The sequence below is a fragment of the Canis lupus genome, chromosome 7, assembly GCF_011100685.1.
Source record: "Canis lupus familiaris isolate Mischka breed German Shepherd chromosome 7, alternate assembly UU_Cfam_GSD_1.0, whole genome shotgun sequence".
Lineage (NCBI taxonomy): Eukaryota > Metazoa > Chordata > Mammalia > Carnivora > Canidae > Canis > Canis lupus.
Window position 1 is genome coordinate 9,750,870 of NC_049228.1, and position 18,574 is coordinate 9,769,443.

Here is an 18,574-nt window from a genome sequence, read left to right on the forward strand (position 1 = left end):
TAGAGCTCTTGAGCTTGCACATTTCTTCAAAGGGTCGTCAGAGTCAGACTCCCTGTCCGTCTTGGTTTTCTGTGCAGGCTAAAAATGACATGCATGGAATAGTTAAATCTGTGAAAACAAAAGCGTCTGCTTGGATCTAAAGTTGGACGCGATCTCTCGGGGGATGCGTAGCTTTAAACTATCTGGTCCACACTGTGGGTGGAAACAAGTGGTCTGAGACCGTGATTGCGGGGCCTGATCAATCTGCTGTAGGACTTCAGTAAGGAAGGATTAACCCTAGAGGCCCAACCTCATAGTTCACTGGAGAGTCGTCATTCCCGGGAGGGAAGGGAGGTTGCGACCACCTGGCATTGCCTACCACCTGGCCATTTACAAGACACTTCCACGTCCTTTGTTTCATTTTATTAACAAATATGGGTCCTCCTTCCCCAGACCCCAAGGAGGGGCGCAGGACAGATTCCTGTGTGCTGGGGCTGTGGGGAGTCCTCGCACTCATCCCCTGAGTCCAGAAAGGCTTAGAAACCATTTGCTCTCTGGTGTCTGGGAAGAGTTACCCAGAACCATTCTCGTCCTCACGGAAGCTCGGCACTGAGGCGGGGAGGCCTCATGGATGAGCAGTGGGGCTCTTCAAAGACCCGTGTCTCTCTAGTTTCAGACCTGGACCCAACGCTTGTTTGCTGTGCAGTCCCAGCTTTGTGTTGGATCTTCTCTGAGCCTCAGCTATAATTTGGGGCAATAATACCTTCCTTGGAGAGTTGCAAGGATTAGAGCAGGTACATATGTAACATGTCTTATCCAGGGAGTGCCCTGCTCAGAATAGCCCCCTCAATGGCTAGCAGCTGGTCCCAGGTTTGGAGATCCCGCAGAGTCAGTGTCTCTGTGTTACCTCACTGGCACATTCGGGGGCAGAGCCCATGGCCCCAATCTCCTTAGCTCTAACAAAAGACACCCTAATATTGCAGACCTTACCTCTGTGAGAGGTAGCAAGGTGGTGAACTGGCTCTCTCATTCCTCCCTATTGCAGACTCTACTGGAGCCCTCAGACAATGAGGTGTCTCCGGAGCAGACACAGACCTGTCCCCAGGGGCAGGCTTCTGGCTGTGGAGAGGGGTCCAGCCAGGGTCTCATCTTGTCCTGGCAGGAATCATCACCTCTCTCAGAACTCCTAGACCAAACCCCAAGGCTCCTGGCAGTGTCTCCGGAGACAGATTTTGCTCCCTGGCTGGACAGATGCTGTTTCCAGGGCCCAAGCTGGGTACTCTGTGAGACTCAGGGCAGACGGGGCTCAGACTCACCCTCAGGGTTCTCTTGAAACTTGGGGAGACCATCACGTCTGCCCTTGTTTGCTTGTGCAAGCCCAAGTGTAAAGGCAACATGAGGCGAGACTGGCAGTCACAGTTCGGCGGCTGCTGGGCACTCGCCCTCGGCTTTGCTCCCTCCTTATCTTCTTGTGGTGGCTGCTTCACACCTGCAGGGGATTGGCCTGGCTCCCGGAGGTCTTTGGCTTTCCAGGCCCTGTGCAGACACCCACGCCTGTCACACAGGTTCTCGGTTTCTCTGATGCCATGACCAGAGAAAGGGCCGAGTCTATCATAGGCAGCCTCTGCAAGGCCACTGACGTATCCCCCCGTCTAATTCCCACAGGTGCCCCACGATGGTGTTCTGAGTGTCTCCCTTTGCAATGAGATACCCGACACTCAGGCAGTAACTGCTGGAAGCTTCAGAGCTCAAACGGGCAGACCCTAAAGGCCAGGCCCTTTGCATCATCCCAGGAGCCAGAGCTGTCACTTGTGGTTCTGGGGTTGGCTGCGCAGGGTCGGGGGGCCCCCTGGGCTGATGGAACAGGAAAGGAGCTTATTTCTTATGGAGCCTGGCTCTGTGGCTGGGGCCCTATTCCTGTGGCCTTTGAGAAGTGGAGCCAACCCTAGGCACACACCTCTCACTCCCATGCACCCTGCCTTTGTTGTGCACAAAACTGCCCAGTGGGCAGCCCCCAGGGCTCCTCTTCTATACCTCTTCCTCAATCCTTGCTCACTGGGGCAAACTCAACCACCCCCAGCAACCTTATCTGATGGGTGGGGGTAGAGCAGGGCCAATGACACTGCTCAGAATTCTCTGTTGGTCCCCGAGACATCTACCTGTTTATGCAGAAGTCAGGCGCCACACCTGAGGGGCTCCTTGGAGAGGTTGCTCAGAAAGCTCAACTGTGCTCTTCCTGCTTGCTCTAAGTCCCCAGGGCCACCTAGGCTGGTAAACGTGGCAACAGGAGTCACCTGCCCTCATTACCTGGCATCATCGTGAACTCAGACATGTCTCCCTTACCAGCCAAATACACACTGAGACATTCGAGCTTCGGGCTCCAGCTGGGAGACCAGGTTATCCTACCCATCACATGCGGTGCCACTCGGCCCCCAGGGATTTACTGAGGCCTCATTGCCCAAATGCTCTAGAATGAGCTTCCTCCACTTCTTGTAGGGTCCTGAAATTTGGTGGTAATAAACTATGCTTCTTTATAATCCACCTTTCTTCCAGAAACTGCCTGATGCATAGTAAGCATTCAGTACATCGGTTACTAAATTTACTTACATTTTTTTTTTAAATACAAGCAATACTTGATCAAATTAAGTAGAAAAAAAAAAAAAGGATACTGAGGCCCAGACTGTGGCCTTGAAATGCCATTTATCCCTGAAACTATGAGGGTTTCTTGTAGAAGACGCTGATTCCAGACTTGGGCAGGAGATGAGTAAGATGGACCTGGAACTTTTTTTTTTTAATTAAAAAAAATATTTTATTTGTTTATTCATGAGAGACACAGAGAGAGAGAAAGGCAGAGACACAGCAGAGGGAGGAGCAGGCTCCAAGCAGGGAGCCTGACGTGGGACTTGATCCAGGGACTCTAGGATTCACACCTGGGCCGAAGGCAGCGCTAAACCACTGAGCCACCTAGGGATTCCCCCTGGAACTTCTTATATTGCAAACAAGGAAACCGTCGAAGACTGCTAAAGCCTACAGATCTGATAGACAATGCTGAGTCAACGTTGGGCTGCCTGAGTTCAAATCCAGCCTCTACCACTTGCTAGCTACATGATTTTGGCAAAATGATTTTTTTTTTTTAAGATTTTATTTATTTATTCATGAGAGACACACACAGAGAGACAGAGACAGGGGCAGAGGGAGAAGCAGGCTCCATGCAGGGGGCCTGATATGGGAATCGATCCTGGGACCCCACGACCCCAGGACCACTCCCTAGGCCGAAGGCAGTCACTAAACTGCTGAGCCACCCAGGGATCCCCATGATTTTATTTTTTAAAATTTTTATTTAAATTCAATTTGCCAAAATATAGTATAACACCAGTGCTCCTCTCATCCCGTACCCTCCTTTTTGTGTGTGTGCCCTCCTTAATGCTCTTCACCCAGTCGCCCCATCCCCCCCACTCCCCTCCCCTTCTGCAACCCTTTGTTTCCCAGAGTTAGCAGCCTCTCATGGTTTGTCTCCCTCTCTAACTTTTTGGGAAAATGACTTAATCCCTCTGTGCCTTAGTGTGCTTATCATTGTCCCTCATAGCACCTACTTCAGAGGGTTGTGTGAGGATTCGATATAATACATAAATCAAGGTCCAGAACACCGGGAGTGCTGCATGAAAATTGAACTTTTATTATCGGGCTGTATGCTGCATTAGCATGGCTCTCCCTGGGTCTCTGAATGGTGATTCTGGGCAGGGAGAGAAATCGGGTGTCGAGAGAAGAAAAAGACGATGGAACCCTGAACCAGCTGCGTCTCAACAGTCTGCAGCTGACGGCGAAGGGACTAAAACAGCAGCAGCCGGGACACATCCTGCTCTGCCTCTGCAAACACATCTCCAGACACTGTCTCATTTTAGCCTCCTAACAACCCTGCCTGGTGGGGACTGTTATCCCCAGTTTACAATGGGGGAAACAGAAGCTCTGGAAGCTCAGAGAATGCAGGTCCTGCCCGAGTTAGGTAGCGGGGTGGGAACCGCAGGTGGGTGACAGCTGAGTTACTGGGACCAGCCGCCGAGGAGCAGGAGCTCAGGGCCAGCAGGGCCTGCAGGGCGACCAGAGGCCGCGCTCCTCCAACCGCCCCAGGCCCGGTTACACACCGAAGGCCGCCCCGGCCCGGGAAGCGGGATCCCGAGTCGAGCCGGCCCGGGGCCTCTACCTGTGAGCAGCAGCGACATCTCGTGGCGAGAGGGGGACGGACCCCGGGCTCCCTGCGAACCTCGGCCCCGCGGGGCCCGCACGGTGCTGGGGCGCGGACGGCCTCCAGGAGGCCCGGTCCCTGCCCCGGGGTGCGGGGCACCTGCGCGCCCCCTTGCACCGGGGCCTCCCTGGGGAACGTAGCCTTGCTCCCCGGGACGGCCAGCCTCGTTTCAGGGTGACTTTTACCCTCCTCTTCCTTCCCTGGGCTCTCGGCCCGAGAACCAGCGCCTTGAAGCTGGGCCGCCGGTGGGATGGCCGCGGGGTCGCGGAGGGGCTCCCCGGGCCGTGCCCACCTGGCCACCGCTCTCGGCCCGAGGCAGCCTCGGTAGCGCCGCTTGCCGCGTGGGGGGAGCGGCTGGGGGGAGGGTGCTGCGGGGGGGGGGGGCGGGCAGCGCCGCCCCTCGCGCCTCCACGCCGCGCGCATCCCGGGCTGGACGCGAGGGACGCCGGGCCTGCGAGTCTGCAGGGCCCGGGTTCGGTTCCGCGCCCTGCCTGTGAGCCGCGACACGTCGGGCCCTCCCTGCAGCACCCCGGGCTCGTTCTCCCGGCCGAGGGGAAGCCGCAGTCAGCCGTTTAGGCCGAAGCGCCCTGCGGAGTCGGGCCCAGGGAGCGGCGCTGGGCGGGCCGTCGGGGGAGGGGGCCGGCGAGTGGCGCCCCAGGCGGGGTGGCCGGGGAGGAGGGCGCGGGGGGGGGGCGTGCGGGGCGGGGGAGAGGAAAGAGCCCCACCATTCCAGTCCCCCGCACCCCCTTCGCATCCCCTCCCCCTTCGCATCCCCTCCCCCTTCGTACCCCCTTCCCCGCCCCATCGCATCCCCTCCCCCACCCCGTCGCATCCCCTCCCCCGCCCTATCACATCCCCTCCCCCGCCCCCCATCGCCTCCTCTCCCTCCACCCCATCGCCTCCCCTCCCCGCCCCCACCGCCTCCCCTCCCTCCACCCCCACCGCCACATCGCATCCCCTCTCCCACCCCGTCGCATCCCCTCCCCCACCCTGTCGCATCCCCTTCCCCCAAGGCCGCGGCCCGGCGCCCTTGACCTCGCCCTGCCGCGAGCTCTGCTTCCCGCGGCAAGGCGAGCGTCTGGGTGCGCTTCCGAGGCTCTCTCCCCATCTGAATCCCGTGGAACTTTCGCTTCCAGCCGGGAGAAGAAATTAATAATTAACCGCCGGGTTAACGGGGACGGCTGGGGCGCGGGTGACCCGGGGGGCAAGAGGGGCGCGGGCCGCCGTCGGCGGGGTCCCGTGGCTCCGCGCTGTGCTCGGCCTCCGCGGCCCGGGCCCCCCCGCCCGCATCCTGGGCTGGGCCCCCACCCGCCCCCCCACCCCGCCCCCACCCCCCCACCCCCCCACCCCGCCCCCTCGCCCTGCGGCTCCCCGCCGGCAGGGGGCGCCCGCCTGGACTGGACGGGCCCGGGAGCGGGGTGACCGTGACCGGGGAGGTGGCGCCTCCGCACAGAGCCTGACCCCTCCCGGCCGCGATGACCTATCCCCCAACATCCCACCCCTGCCCGCGACAGGCCCCGTTTCCAAAAGGGGCCTGCGAGGTTATTCAGGGAGCCGAGGTCAGCCCCTTGCCCAGCCCTGACCAATGGAACTTTCTGCGTTTATGGAAATGTCTCATATCGGTGCTGTCAAATCCAGTAGCTCCCTAGCGCTCCAGCTGTTCAAAATGTGCAACTGAGGGATGTTTAATTTCATTTCATTTTACGAATTTGAATTCAAATTACCGCGTGTGGCTAGTAGCTTTAGTCAGGGACCATCACTCCCTTATCAGCTCCCTTCCACGCAGTTGTTCTGGAAAAGATCAGATAAATTAGTTGACAGTGAGAAGCATGTAACCAACCGCCTTAACCCTCCTCCACCAGCTTCAGGCCTCATGGCAGAGGAACTGGTGCCCAGGATCCCTCGTGGGTTTTGGAGGGCCAGAAAGCTCCCCAGCACCTCCAGGCGGTCTTCTGTGAAGTCAACTCCCGAGGTTCAAGTCTTCTAGGGAGCCAGAAGATCTCCCCCAATCCTGCTGCGGGGACCATAGGACCGACCCCCCAGTGGGGATGGGAAAGTAGTCTAGTGTCTCCCACCTCCAAATCCCAGGGAATCCTACTTCTTTCTGATTCCCCCACAGTCCCAAAGTCTGGGAGGTCACTTAACCTTTAATCTGGCCCCTGCCTGCCAGTAGGTCAAAGGTCACTGCCAAGTCCTGCCAGGTTTCACTTTAACTGCAGTGGGGCTCGATGTGACTGTGCTGGGCAGGCTGACACCCCCCCCCCCCCCCCCCCGGCCCCTCTCGGCATCAGCCATGTGGAGGGAATGCTGCAGAATGCTGTGGACCCAAGGAGGAGGCCAAAACAGCAAGCAGAGAGAGCCTCCCACACTGACTGTCCCCACAGCCCAGAGCCAGTAGGGTGCAAATGGCCCAAAGGATCCCTGTGCCTCCCACCCCACCCCACTGCCCTGGTCTGGCTCTCTAAACCCCAAGGAGTGGCTGACAGGGTACAGGAGGGTGAAAGGAACAGGCAGTGGTCTGGGATAGTGCAGTCGTGGATGCTGGGAGAACAGGGTTCTGACCCCAGTTGGCCACTGCATACCTTGTGTAGAGCATATGTCTCTGTGTCTCAGTTTCCCCCAGCTGTAGATGGCACTTCATGGTAACTGTCTGGACTACCTTAAAAGGTTGCTGTGGGGTTCGAATCAGATAACAGATGCTCATTCATTAATCCATTCATTCATTAAATGTTTATTAAGAACTTGCCTGGAACGGGACAATCCGCTTTCTCAGTGGCAGCAAAGATCAAGAAGGACCCCCACGGGAGTGTCTGCCCATCTTAGACACCAAACACTGGCAATAAATTGCACAGACAGGCTTGGCACCAGCCTCTCCTAACCTGTGGGAGAAGAGGCAGCTCAAAGGAGGAGGAGGAGGAGGAGGAGGAGGAGGAAGAAAAAGGGGGGGGACACAGGAGGGGGCAGGGAGGAGTGTACTGCCAAGTGGGGGACAGAGGAAGAGGGGCAAAGAGGAGGAGGCTGGCTCACGGCTGGCCTCCTCAGGCCCCAGGAGCTCAGTGGTGGGCTGATGGTTCAGACAGTGCCAGGCCCGGTTTCTCCCGGAAGCTGCCAGGGCATGGTCAAGCAGGGTGTGACTCAGTAGCCCACATCTGCCCAGCTGGCTCAGGGCTGCTCGGCACCGTCTTTTCAGATTCTTGCCTCCATCTGCTCTCACTTCCTCACCCCCGGCTCTCCATCACTTTCTCCTGTACCAGCCTTTTCCCAGTCCCAGTGATGAGTATTTGGGAATGGTGAAGGCTGCAGAAAACCCTCCAAGAAGGCCCCCAGAGGAAACAATCTCCCCATTTTGGGCTCAGGCTTCCCTGGAGCCTTTCCCTCCAGCAGGGATTCCACCAAGAGAGCCTGTACCAGCTTTGCCTGATGGCACCTTCCAGGCAGATGAGGGGCTGGGCTCCAGTGAGAGGGCAGGGTTCTTTTACCAGGGGCGGGCGCTGTGTCAGGGCTCCTGGGTGGGGTAGGTAGGGGACCGGGCTATGCGGTCAGAATGGGCTGGAACCACAGGACCAGAAATAATAGAGTGGACAAGGCAAGCAAAGACGGTGTGGAGTAAACCTAATCCTGGCCCGGAGGTGGCTAGCATGCTGTCTCTCTGACAGAGATGGGTGCATCGAGCCTGATGCCCCAAAATACAGACTCGATCCTGTCTTGTTACTTTTCTCTCGTAGGGCTGGGAATGTCCCAAACCCATAAATCATGTTTCCTCTTCATCTGACACCCTCCCCGTAAGAGGGTTGCATAAGAGGTTTATCCCTGAGAGCTTGATCTGCGCTTACTGAGCACCTGCCAGCCCATGGGCCCAGCCTGCCGGGAGGGAGGCAGGGCACCAGGTCCTCCCCGCCATCCTGAGTGGCCTGCTTGGCCAGTCTGGGCCCCAGTTCTACCGGTTAGTGAGCTGGGCCTCCTGGGCATACGGTGTTTGGAGAAGCTCAAGGGCAATTTTCCATGCGACTTGGCAAACATCGTTCTCCACCTCCTCATCACTTTCTGGGACGTGCACAGACTCAGAATCCCTCCCTTTGGATGTTCAGCTGAGACTGTTGGCACAGATGGAAGTAGATGGAGGTTCAGCAGCTGATGTGGGACCTAGTGAGGTCCTGCTGCCCGACTCTCCACTTGCCTCCCTGCCCAGATGGTTCCAGCTGGAGGTCAGCCAGTCAGTGATGTGGGCTGAGCACATCCTGTGGGCAGAGCCGGGGGCTCAGTGGGTGCTGGTCGCCTTTTGTTTTGCCTGCCCACCGCCCCTTTCCCCTTATTCTGGCAAAAAGCATTCCAGTTCTGAATCACCCACCTGTGGTCCGATTCCTGTAGGTCCCATCGCCAGAAGTTAGCACCTGGCCCAGGCCTGGCCAGTAAGAGATTTCACCCCCACCCCAACCCGGCCACAGCCACTGGTGCAGGGATCAGTGTCAGGACTTTTGTTGTGGTGGGAGGAGAGAAAACTCTCTGCTCGTACCACATAGGAATCTGCTGGTGTGGGAGGCGAGCCGAGGCCTCAAGATCCCTTGAGCTCTGAGAGCGACCATGATTGCAACTGTCTGGCTATGGAAGCACCTACATTTCCTTTTTGCCTAAATTAATTTGAGTTGGTTTTCTGTCACTTGGACCTAAGAGTGCTGGCTGAAGTGGAAAGAGGATGGTGCAGGGAGAAATAAAGAGGGGAAGTGAAATGGTTTCTACTTTCAGAAAGGCCCCAGGCTGAGGGGAAATATGGTTTCCATTCTTGGGTATCTGAACACATGGCCTTCCATTTCCTAAACCATTGAGTGTGTGTGTGCCTGTATGTGTGTGTGCGTGTGTGTGTGAATCATTCAAAAATGTTCTTATACTTTTTATTTCTCTGTCGAGTAATACATAATGGGGAGTTTACAAAAAAAAAAAAAAGAGGAAAAAAGGAAGATCACTCCTATATCACTATTGGCTTCTATTCGTCTTAGTATGCTTAAAAATGGGAGTAGAGTCATAGGATATACAGCACTTTGGTCCACTTTCCCTCCCACTTAGCAGAACATGGTGATCTTCTTTAGGAACGTATAAAGGAAATGATTAGGACGTAAGTTTTGTGACACAACCGAACCCACATGCATCTCACTGTCTAACCTCCCATCTTGTTTCAGAAAGAGGCACAGGAGCCCATCTGTGGACACAGCGTGGTGATTTTTCTTCATCGTGTCATCTTTGGAGAGAATCTGAGAAGCGGAGCATTCCTTCATTCACTCGCCCGATGAGCAAATGTTTAGGTGCCTCGAACGTGCCAGGCACTGAACGATGCGCTTCGGGCCTGACTAGACATGGTCTCTCCTCTCATGGAGCTCACAGGACAGCAAGGAAACGTCATTCGCCAGATACTCCCCAAACAAATGTTCGAACGTGAGCTGTGACAGGTGCTACAAGGATGGGACATAGGATGATTTGACCCACTCTGAGAAAATGGAGTTTGGGCTGGAATCTAAAGGATGGAAAGGTGTTCCCCGGGCCAAGGGAGGAAAGGGCGCACTTCGTTATAGGGGAACAGCTGGAGTGGCTGGCTGTGGTGTGGGATTGGATGCAGTCGGTGTGGCTGCTGTGGAGGCAGGAAGAGCGTGTGTCACGGGACATGAGGGCAGGTGACCTAGGGCTTTGGGAGCCACGCTAATAAGTTCGGCTTGATGCTGAGGGTGAAGGGAAGCCCCTGAAGTTTCCCCAAGCTGGTGTGTGTGTGTGACACGACTAGGTCTGTGCTCTGCAAAGGTCACGTGGCTGCATTGTGAGGAATGAGCCAAAATGGGCTCAGGTGCCCAGAGCAGGTAGGTGGCTATTGCACTAGTTGGGATGTGAAAGGTCGGGGTACCTTGCATCAGGATAAAGATGTAGGAAGTGGGCGGCGGGGGGGGGGGGGGTATTAAAGAAGCATTTAGGAGATAAAATCAGCAGAACTCGGTAACCAATGGGACGCGAGGAGTGTGAGAAAGAGAATGTGTGTGGGTTTCTCCCGGGCTTGCTCAGCGGGGCGGGTGGAGCTACCACACAGGGCGCCAGAAACCAGAGGAGGAGGAGATTAAGTGTTCAGGCTTAGACGCACTGAGTTGGAGGAACCTTTAAGATGTTCAAAAAGAGATGTCAGGTAGGCAGTGGATGTCTCAGTCAGGAGCTCGGAGATAATATGCGTGAGTCATTTGCAAATTGTGTGCACCGATCTGTGAACCAACCAGCTGGTGTGGGTTCTAGTCCCAGCTTCATTGATCAAATCACTGCCTGGCCCTGGGACTCTCTCTCCATTGGGGGGGGGGGGACCAAAGCTCCCTCCAGCTGTAACGTTCTCTGAATCTGTGAGCATATGAGGATGAAGCATTGCCCAAGCCTCCCTGAATCGTCCCTCCCCGCCCCCTCCCCCCGACAAAACCGGGGAAAGAAGTGTCCTGGCTCTCTTAGACTGGCCATTGGGAAGTTCTCATTGTGACCTTGGCTGTCCTTTCCCTGGTCAGATGGAAGAGACCATCCCGAGCATCCTGGATTCCTCTTCTCGAGGGGAATGCAAGAGCGAACTACCTAAGCTGCTGGCACACAGCGACACGGACTCTCTGAGGAAGGTTAAGGTCAAAAGCGTGAACCGTGGAACAAGGAGGTTTCCAGGCCCTCCGGGGCACGGTCCCCCAAGGTTTTCCTCTGCTTCCTTGCCCTCAGTCTGGTCTCTCCTGAACTTTCTGCTCTCTGTACTCTTTCCAGAAATGTGTTGCTGGGTTTCCACGCTATGTTTGCTAATTTCACAAATGACCCAGTTCCTGATGATGTCCCAGGTTCTGTCGACCTTTCTTGGCCAAAGTAACCCGTGGACTGGTGTCTTCCTGGAACTGTCTGCCACCCACCTCTCTCTCTCCAGGGTCCTGGCCAAGAGCTAAGAAGCATTCATTCAGAGCTCACTATCAAGGTGCGTTATGTGCTTAGATGCCAGAGATACGAAAGGAGCAAAGCCCAATCCTGGCCCCAGAGGAACCTTCCTTCTCATTGGTTCTGAAGTATGGTCTGGACTATTTTCCCCTAAATTTTATTACCAGCCTCTCACCGTAGTAAAGCCTCTTTTTGGCTCACTTCACTTAGCTTTTGAGTTTGTCCCAAAGATCACTGATACCGGTGATTATCATTTACTGAGGGATTTTTCTCTCTCAGCCTTGATGTCAAGCACTACACTTTCTTGATCCCACTTAATCCTGGAAAACAGCAATCTGTGTCTCCCACTTTACTCTTGATGACCTGAAAGGGAAGAAGTCACTCACCTGAGTGCCAGTCACCGGGATGTGAGCCCAGAAGTCGTCTGACTTGAAAATGCCAGATTCTCACCGCTGCACCCCCTTTGTCGGGATGATTGAGTGTTTCTCACCTGAGAACCGGGGATTAGCCACAAAGTGCCAGTTTAATTCGATGAGGCCTCAGGTGTGCAGGAGCCCTGTCCTATTTCAGCCCTCATCCCCGAACACCTGGAACAGTGCCTGGCAAATATTTGTTGAATCACCTGGAATGAGTGAAACACTTTGAGAACCCCCTTCCCCACCCGCTGTCCTCAGGCAGTTTTGGCAACCAGTAACTGCGGTGTGTCCGGGGCACCGACAACACGATGAGGGTGGATCTCAGCTGGGGGCTCGGGGTGCCCGCCAGGTGAAAGGCCAAAGCAGTAGTTCGTTAAGCCGTTAGTAAGCGGGGAGGTACGTGCATTCCTCAGATATGTTTGAATTTCTTCCTTTTACCCCAAGGAGCCTAGCTCTGTGCCAACACTTTTCATTTGCCAGTGACCTTTATTAAAGGCAAATGGTTTTTTTAGCAAATAATGAAGCAACACTTTGAGAAGAAAAGAGTAAACTGAAGCAAAGTTCATTATTTTCTAAATTTGCTTTTCTGCTGTGAAGTGTTGCATGTGGCTATTTCCAAAGACTGGCCGGCCCTTCGGGTCAAAGCCACCCTCCCTCGTCCACACCGACTCCCTCCGCGTGGACTCTTGGGGCCCGTCCAGCCGCATCCACCAGGTCACAATTCTCACCCTGGCCCCTGGGTCTTTGTCCTTATGGTTCTCTCAATGGAATCGAATCTCCTTTCCCTTTCTCCTGAAGGGTGAGATTTATTCATCCTTCAAATTCGAGGAAAACTTCAGTGCCCTCCCCCGCGCCCTCATGCACCATCTGCAGTCAGTGCTTTTCTTCTGTATTCTCTGTGACACCGGTCACAGCACACGCCAGTTCTTCTTGTCTTTACCCCACGTGCTTCCTACCCAGACACCCCCAGCTGCCCTCGCCTCCCCGGCAACAAGCATAGAGAGAGCCTGGCCCGTGCTGGCTATCCTCAATAGCATTGTGGTCGATTGCTTTACTACCTTAGCAAATAGTTGCAGAACCACCTACTGAGTGCCTGCTGTGTGCCAGGCTTCAAATGCGTGTGGTTCGCAAGCCTGGCAACAACCTTGTGGAGTAGGTTTGATGACTCCTGCTTTAAAGAAAAGGGAGCTGGAGCTCGGAGAGGTTCAGTAACTTGTCAAAGGACACACATTCAGAAAGAGGCCGAGCAGGCCTTGAGGACTCACAAGCCTGCCTCTCTTTCCTGCAAGCTCCTCGGCTTCAAGTCGGCCCCCAAAACCTCTGACATCTCCAAATCCTAAACTCTGTAACTCAAAAGAACTCAGCTGTGTGGCCTTAGATAAAGCCCTTGAGCCTGCTTGGTCTCACTTTTGTCAAGTGTAGGATGGAAGAGGGGATGGGCCATGTGAAATCCAAGGTGCATGATCGTGTAGGGGTGGTGTAATTGCACAAATTAGGACAGGATGGAACCTGAGACAAAGAACCCTGGACCATAACTTAGCGAGAGTCTGTGGGTATTTTCTAAACCATGGACACCTGCAGAGCCTCTGTGAGTGTGTACAGATCCCATACATGCCTCCAGGCTCCTGTGAGGGTGCACACAGCCCGTGAGGGGTCCAGACCGTTCATGTGCAAAGAACTCCTGGGTCTGCCAAACCTGCGTGCCAGGCCGGTAGGGTTGTTTACTTTGTGGAATCAATTATCTCCTGCCTCTTCTAGGCTGGTCTCCCCTCAGGAGAGATGAACCCTAAGCCGGTTCACCAGGAGGCGAGTCAACAGCCTTTGAGATGCTCTTCCCAGGCTTGGCCTGGCCATCCCTGCTTCCTGGGGCCTGTGGAGGCCTCACCAGTGGGGCGAGCCTTCCCCAAACAGAGTGTTTTCTGCTGCTGCCCTCCAGCTGTCCCCCCCCCTCCCAGCTGCTGCTCAGGTGGTAGAGCCCTGTTTCCAAGAGCAAGAGCGTAAGGTGGAAGGTAGACACGGCTGTCCCCACTCCGAACAGTGAGCCTGTCAGCAGCAGATGGGGACGCTGGGATTATCAGCAGGGAAGCGCCTTGCAAAGGCTAACGGGGCTACAGGGTCGTAATTCTATGTTCGCAATTTAAAAATCACATGAGGAGAGGTGAGAGTGAGGAAGAAAACGGAGAGACTGAAAGAAAAGTGCAAAGAGGCGGGATCCTCACAACCAGGGGTAGGGATGAATTCCTCCCCGGTTACCCGGAGTCCTGCCCCAGGACTCTCTGGGATTAGCTACCCCTGACCAGTCAGAAGCCAGTGAGGGCTCAGGCACCCCATGCCCACCCCAAAGCCTGCTCAGGACCCCTGTTCTTGCACGACAATGGGCCTGGCCAGCCCCTGTGAGGGCACAAGGGAGGGACACAGGCCCTGTGGCTGATGGTCCCTCCCTCTGGCCTGGCGCCCCCAGGGTTGATACAGAGAGGGTCTCAGGCTGCGGCTGGAGCAGGACCCCTGGGAAAGAAAGGCATTTGATGTCAAAGCCAGATTTGCTGTGAGAAATAAAACTTCGCAGGAATTCAGGAGGAGACGCCTCATCTGGCTTCCTTCCTTTGGGGCCTGGTCTAGGAAAAAGCCTGGAGTCAGAAAGCTCCAAAAAAGCTCCTCATCCTCAGACACCCCGCTTCCCTCCACCCTGCTCCTCCTAGTCGGGGTGCTCCCCCTCTGCCCCACTCTGTCCTAGCCCTGGCTTCCCTACCATGGGGGCCTCATCACCTGCTCAGACTCGCGGCCCCTGACAAGGTCCCCACCCCTGCAGCCCCTGCCCAGACTGGGCTGTGGTACAGGGGGAGCCCAGCCACTTCTTCCCCCCCAGGGCTTGCAAACCCCAGCACCTCAGAGGAGGAGGGAAGGGAGAGAAGGGAGCCTGGGGGACCCTCACTGGGTCTGTACTCTAGACAGTCCATGAAAAGCATGCAAATGCAGTGCAAAAAATAGCATGCAAATCAGCACATCTTCCACCTTTTCATCCTCCGTCCCTCCACCCTCGCCCCAGGGTCCCATGATCCTTTAGGCCGTGAAGGGGGCAGGCTGGCTTACCCTCCCCACCTATCAGCCTCAGGCAACCTTTCTTCTGCTTTCTCTCCCCCACCTCTTACCCCATCCTCCCTCATCCTCACCCGACCCCCGACCCCGAACCCGCCGACCCCCCGACCCCGAACCCGCCGGGGCACTGCCTGACATCTGGTAGTTTGAGAAACAAGATGTTTGCTACTTTGGCTGCGGCCCCTACAGGAGGGGCCTCTTCTGTGGGTTCCGACCTTAAAACAGTGATGCGGGAAGGATGAGAGAGGGGATGCCTCCTCTGCGAATCCATCCTCAGCCTCAGACTTCTCCTCGGCACTTTGCCAGAAAGTCCAGAGACTGTCAGGACAGGGAGTGGCAAGGGGGGGGGGGTCTCGGCTTTGGGAGGGTCACCTGGCCGAACCCCTATTATTATGATCACTTCATCCTGAGGGAAGGAGCCCCAGGAGCCTGGAGAGTGGGATTCATGGTAAAGAGGCAGAGTGGAGACTGATCGTGCTCATCATTTCACAATGGATACACACACCAAAAAGTCACCTTGGACACCTTAGCTATTTACAACTTTTATTTGTCAAACCCCACAAAAACCAAAAAAAAAAAAAAAACAGGAAGCGGCAGCAGAGTGGGTATCAGCCTCCTCGAGCTGATAGCTAAATTTAGCACTTAGCATTTGGAGAGTTAAATGTAAAGCAAGTGCTCGAAGCTACCTACACTGGTTCCTCAGCGAGCTGCCGTGGGTCCTGCGCCCACAGGGAGCTATCTCGGGCTGCCCAAGGAGGGAAGGATAAGGAGCTCTGCACCCCGCTCTCAAAGTGCCTGGCTGGGGTACCGGCTCCGAGCCTGACCCCCGCTGTACTCGCTCAGCCAGGCCCTGCCTCCTCTCCAGCCCCGTCCCTGAACTGGCAGGAAGCCCCCACACCTACTGCCTTCCCAAACTTGGCCCAGGCTCAAACCCGGCCTGACACAGCAAGCGGGCTAGGGAGGAAGCCTGGCCACCCGTTAGCCTGCCTCGGCCTGGGACAGGAAATGCTTCAGCCAGGTTCAAAGGCTCTGTAGCCAAGGGAAGGAAGCCACTTGAAGTGGGTCCCCAGGGCAGGCCAAGGCCTTCCAGACGGTGGAATAAATAAGAATGCCAGGCCTGGAGGCTTGGGGAAAGGGCCACAGACCCTTGGCACAGCTTGGCCACCAAGTCCAGGGTGATAGTGAGAGGCACCCAGATCCGCCCCTGTATCCGGAACCTCTGGATGACCTGTGGCTCCCACACCGGCCACATCTTCTTCGTGGCCTGGCTTCCAGGGCTGGGAGGCAAGTGGCTCTAAGTGATCCTCCCCTCGGAATGTTGTTCCTCTGGCAACAAATAGAACCCTACCCACAAACGCCAGGAATGAAATTCTCTCTTCCTGGCAAAGACCTTCATGAGCAGAGACTCTGCAGTGGAGCTTGGTGCCCACCCTCCAACTGACGTCTAACTCTGGTCCTTTGGGCTGACCGCCAAGTCCCTTTATCTGTTTGTGCTCAGGAAACACCACGCTGGGCTCAAAGGCGTCTTGATAAAGTCAGGCACCGTGGTCTCCCTCCTGGGCCACATGGGCGGCCTCCTGGACCCGCCCAGACAGGGGCTCCCAGGGAACCTGGCTTCCTCCCCACACCTGACTTCTGCTCCCTCCGAGAAGGAGCCGCCTCCCCCACCCACCCCCCACCCCCCAGCTCCCACCCTGTGCCCTTTGCTAATGTCTGTGCCTACCCTGTTCAGTCAGTAGACTGGCCACATGTTACAGACAAGAAAACAGAGGCCTACACAGCTCCAGTATCCTGTTCAAGGCCTCGATGCCAGTGAAGGACACAACCAGAACTGGAATCCAGGTTTGACAGGACTCCTTAGGGAACTTTGACTCCATCATCCCAAGTGGTCCTATGTCATAGTGGCCAAAGTAAGCCCACCAAGTGAGGACTACACTGACCTTTTTTTTCTCTTTCTTTTTCTTTTTGAGATTTTATTTATTTATTTATTTGAGAGAGAGAGAGAGAGTGAAAGAGAGAGAACAAGTGGTGGGGAGAGGCAGAGGGAGAAGGAGAAGCAGGTTCCCCACTGAGCAGTGAGCCCAATGTGGGACTTGATCCCAGGACCCAGAGATCATGACCTGGAGCCAAAGGCAGACCCTTAGCCCACTGGTCCACCCAGGCGCCCTTGACCTTTCTTTTTTTTTTGACTGTGGACACATTATGGGCAACATCACATCACATCAGTGGCAACAATAAGGTAAGTGTCCCTGAAAGACACCTCTTAAAGTTCATTGGGGGCAAACTCCTCCTCTGTTCAGCCCTCTCCATAATCCTTCCCTGATTATTGCTTCTTACTACAGGACTCTAAGATTTTTAGTCCTTTGGCCTCTTCAGTGGGGCAACAGATGTCAGGGAATATCTTGCCCGCCTCTCCTTTCTCTTTGGGACCAGAGTGCTTGAACCATCTCCTTGATGCAGCTATTCATTCTGACAGTAGGGGGGAAGTAGGGAGCTGAGTGGAGAATTGGGGCAAAGGGAATGAGACTGTATTCTACTGTGGTAGGTGCATCTCCAGCCATAAATTCATTCCAGATGAAGTAATACCACTTACCTTTTATTTGTAGGCAGATTGGAGATGTCGCCACTGACAGATGTCACCCTGACAGCAGCACAATCCATGGGGGTATCAGAGAGCAGCTCTCAGAGCACCTGGACTATCTCATGGGCCAACTCTGGAGATCTCTAGCCAACAGATTCACACCCAGCCCGCTGGCCATCCCCAGCCTTCCACTCCCAGACTCCCTGGCTCCACAAGGAATCCTTGGTCCTGGAGAACTTCACCAGAACGTGGAGATCCTGGCTCCAATATCCTACCCAACATTTTAGTCGAGCCTTGTGGAAAATAGGAAAGTTAGAGGGGTATAAGGATCATATTCTTGACCTTAAAAATTCTCTAATCTCTCATATATTGCTGGTGGAAGTATAAAATTGGTACAACCTGTAAAACTTTTTGAGAAATCTACTAAAGGTAAACATAAGCCTACTTAGCAATGCCACTTCTTGTATATAAATCATAGAAATCAGTGCTTATGCTCACCACAGGGCAGGCACGAAAATGTTCATTGTCATTCTATTCATAATAGATCCAAACGGGAAATAACCCAAATGTGCATCAATAGGAAAATGGATAAGTGAGCTGATTATGTATATATACAATTAATATATATAATTTTATATATTTGTTTTATATTATTTATATTATGTTACATATATGACATATACATATGTGTGTGTATATATATATAAAACATTTGCTATATGGCATTGCATATGCTGTACAGCAATTAAAAAGAGTAAACTGCTACATTTAGCATCAAGCATGAACCTCACAGACATTCTGTTGAGCAAAAGAAGCCAGACACAAAAGAGTACTTACCACATGATTCCATTTCTGTGAAGGTCAAGAACAGGCAAGGTAAAATATAGCAGCAACCTCTTCCCCGGGGGAAGAGTGTTTTTTGGGAGAGTGCATGAGAAAGCTCCGGGGTGCTGGAAATGCTATGTTTATCCAAGTTGAGGTTTTACAAGTGTATATGTATATTACATATGTAAAAATTCATCTGGCTGTACACTCAAGACTTGTAAACTTTAGTATATAAGTTATATCCACCACCTACCCTCCTCAAAAAAAAAAAAAAAAAAAAAACCCTCCAAAAAGAAGGCAACCAAAATACTAGATGACATTGTATTGGTTGGTTTTGTTCCTTGTTTCTGACTAATTTTACCGCTGGGAAAAATCCTCTGGCTGGCACAAGTCTCACTTAAGTCCACCTCGTTATAAATGAATATTAATTCATCTGGCCAGGTAGAGAGTAAGTCCGAGACGGCTTCCTGTGAGCGTGTGTGCATGTGTGTGCACGGATGAGTGTGTGTG

The 18,574-nt window shown here is 54.4% G+C and overlaps 2 long non-coding RNA genes across 2 annotated transcripts; one reads left to right on the plus strand and one right to left on the minus strand.

Moving 5' to 3' along the window:
• Positions 1-5,639: 5,639 nt before the first annotated feature.
• LOC111096620 lies at positions 5,640-14,992 on the minus strand. The gene is made up of 4 exons (XR_005361895.1): positions 14,874-14,992; positions 11,533-11,768; positions 6,805-6,893; positions 5,640-6,013 (listed from the first exon to the last, which is right to left on the minus strand). It is a non-coding gene; the product is annotated as an uncharacterized LOC111096620 (long non-coding RNA).
• An 859-nt stretch (positions 14,993-15,851) lies between these two features.
• Positions 15,852-18,313, plus strand: LOC111096619. The gene is made up of 4 exons (XR_005361586.1): positions 15,852-16,192; positions 16,391-16,500; positions 16,885-16,897; positions 17,265-18,313. It is a non-coding gene; the product is annotated as an uncharacterized LOC111096619 (long non-coding RNA).
• The last annotated feature ends 261 nt before the right edge of the window (positions 18,314-18,574 follow it).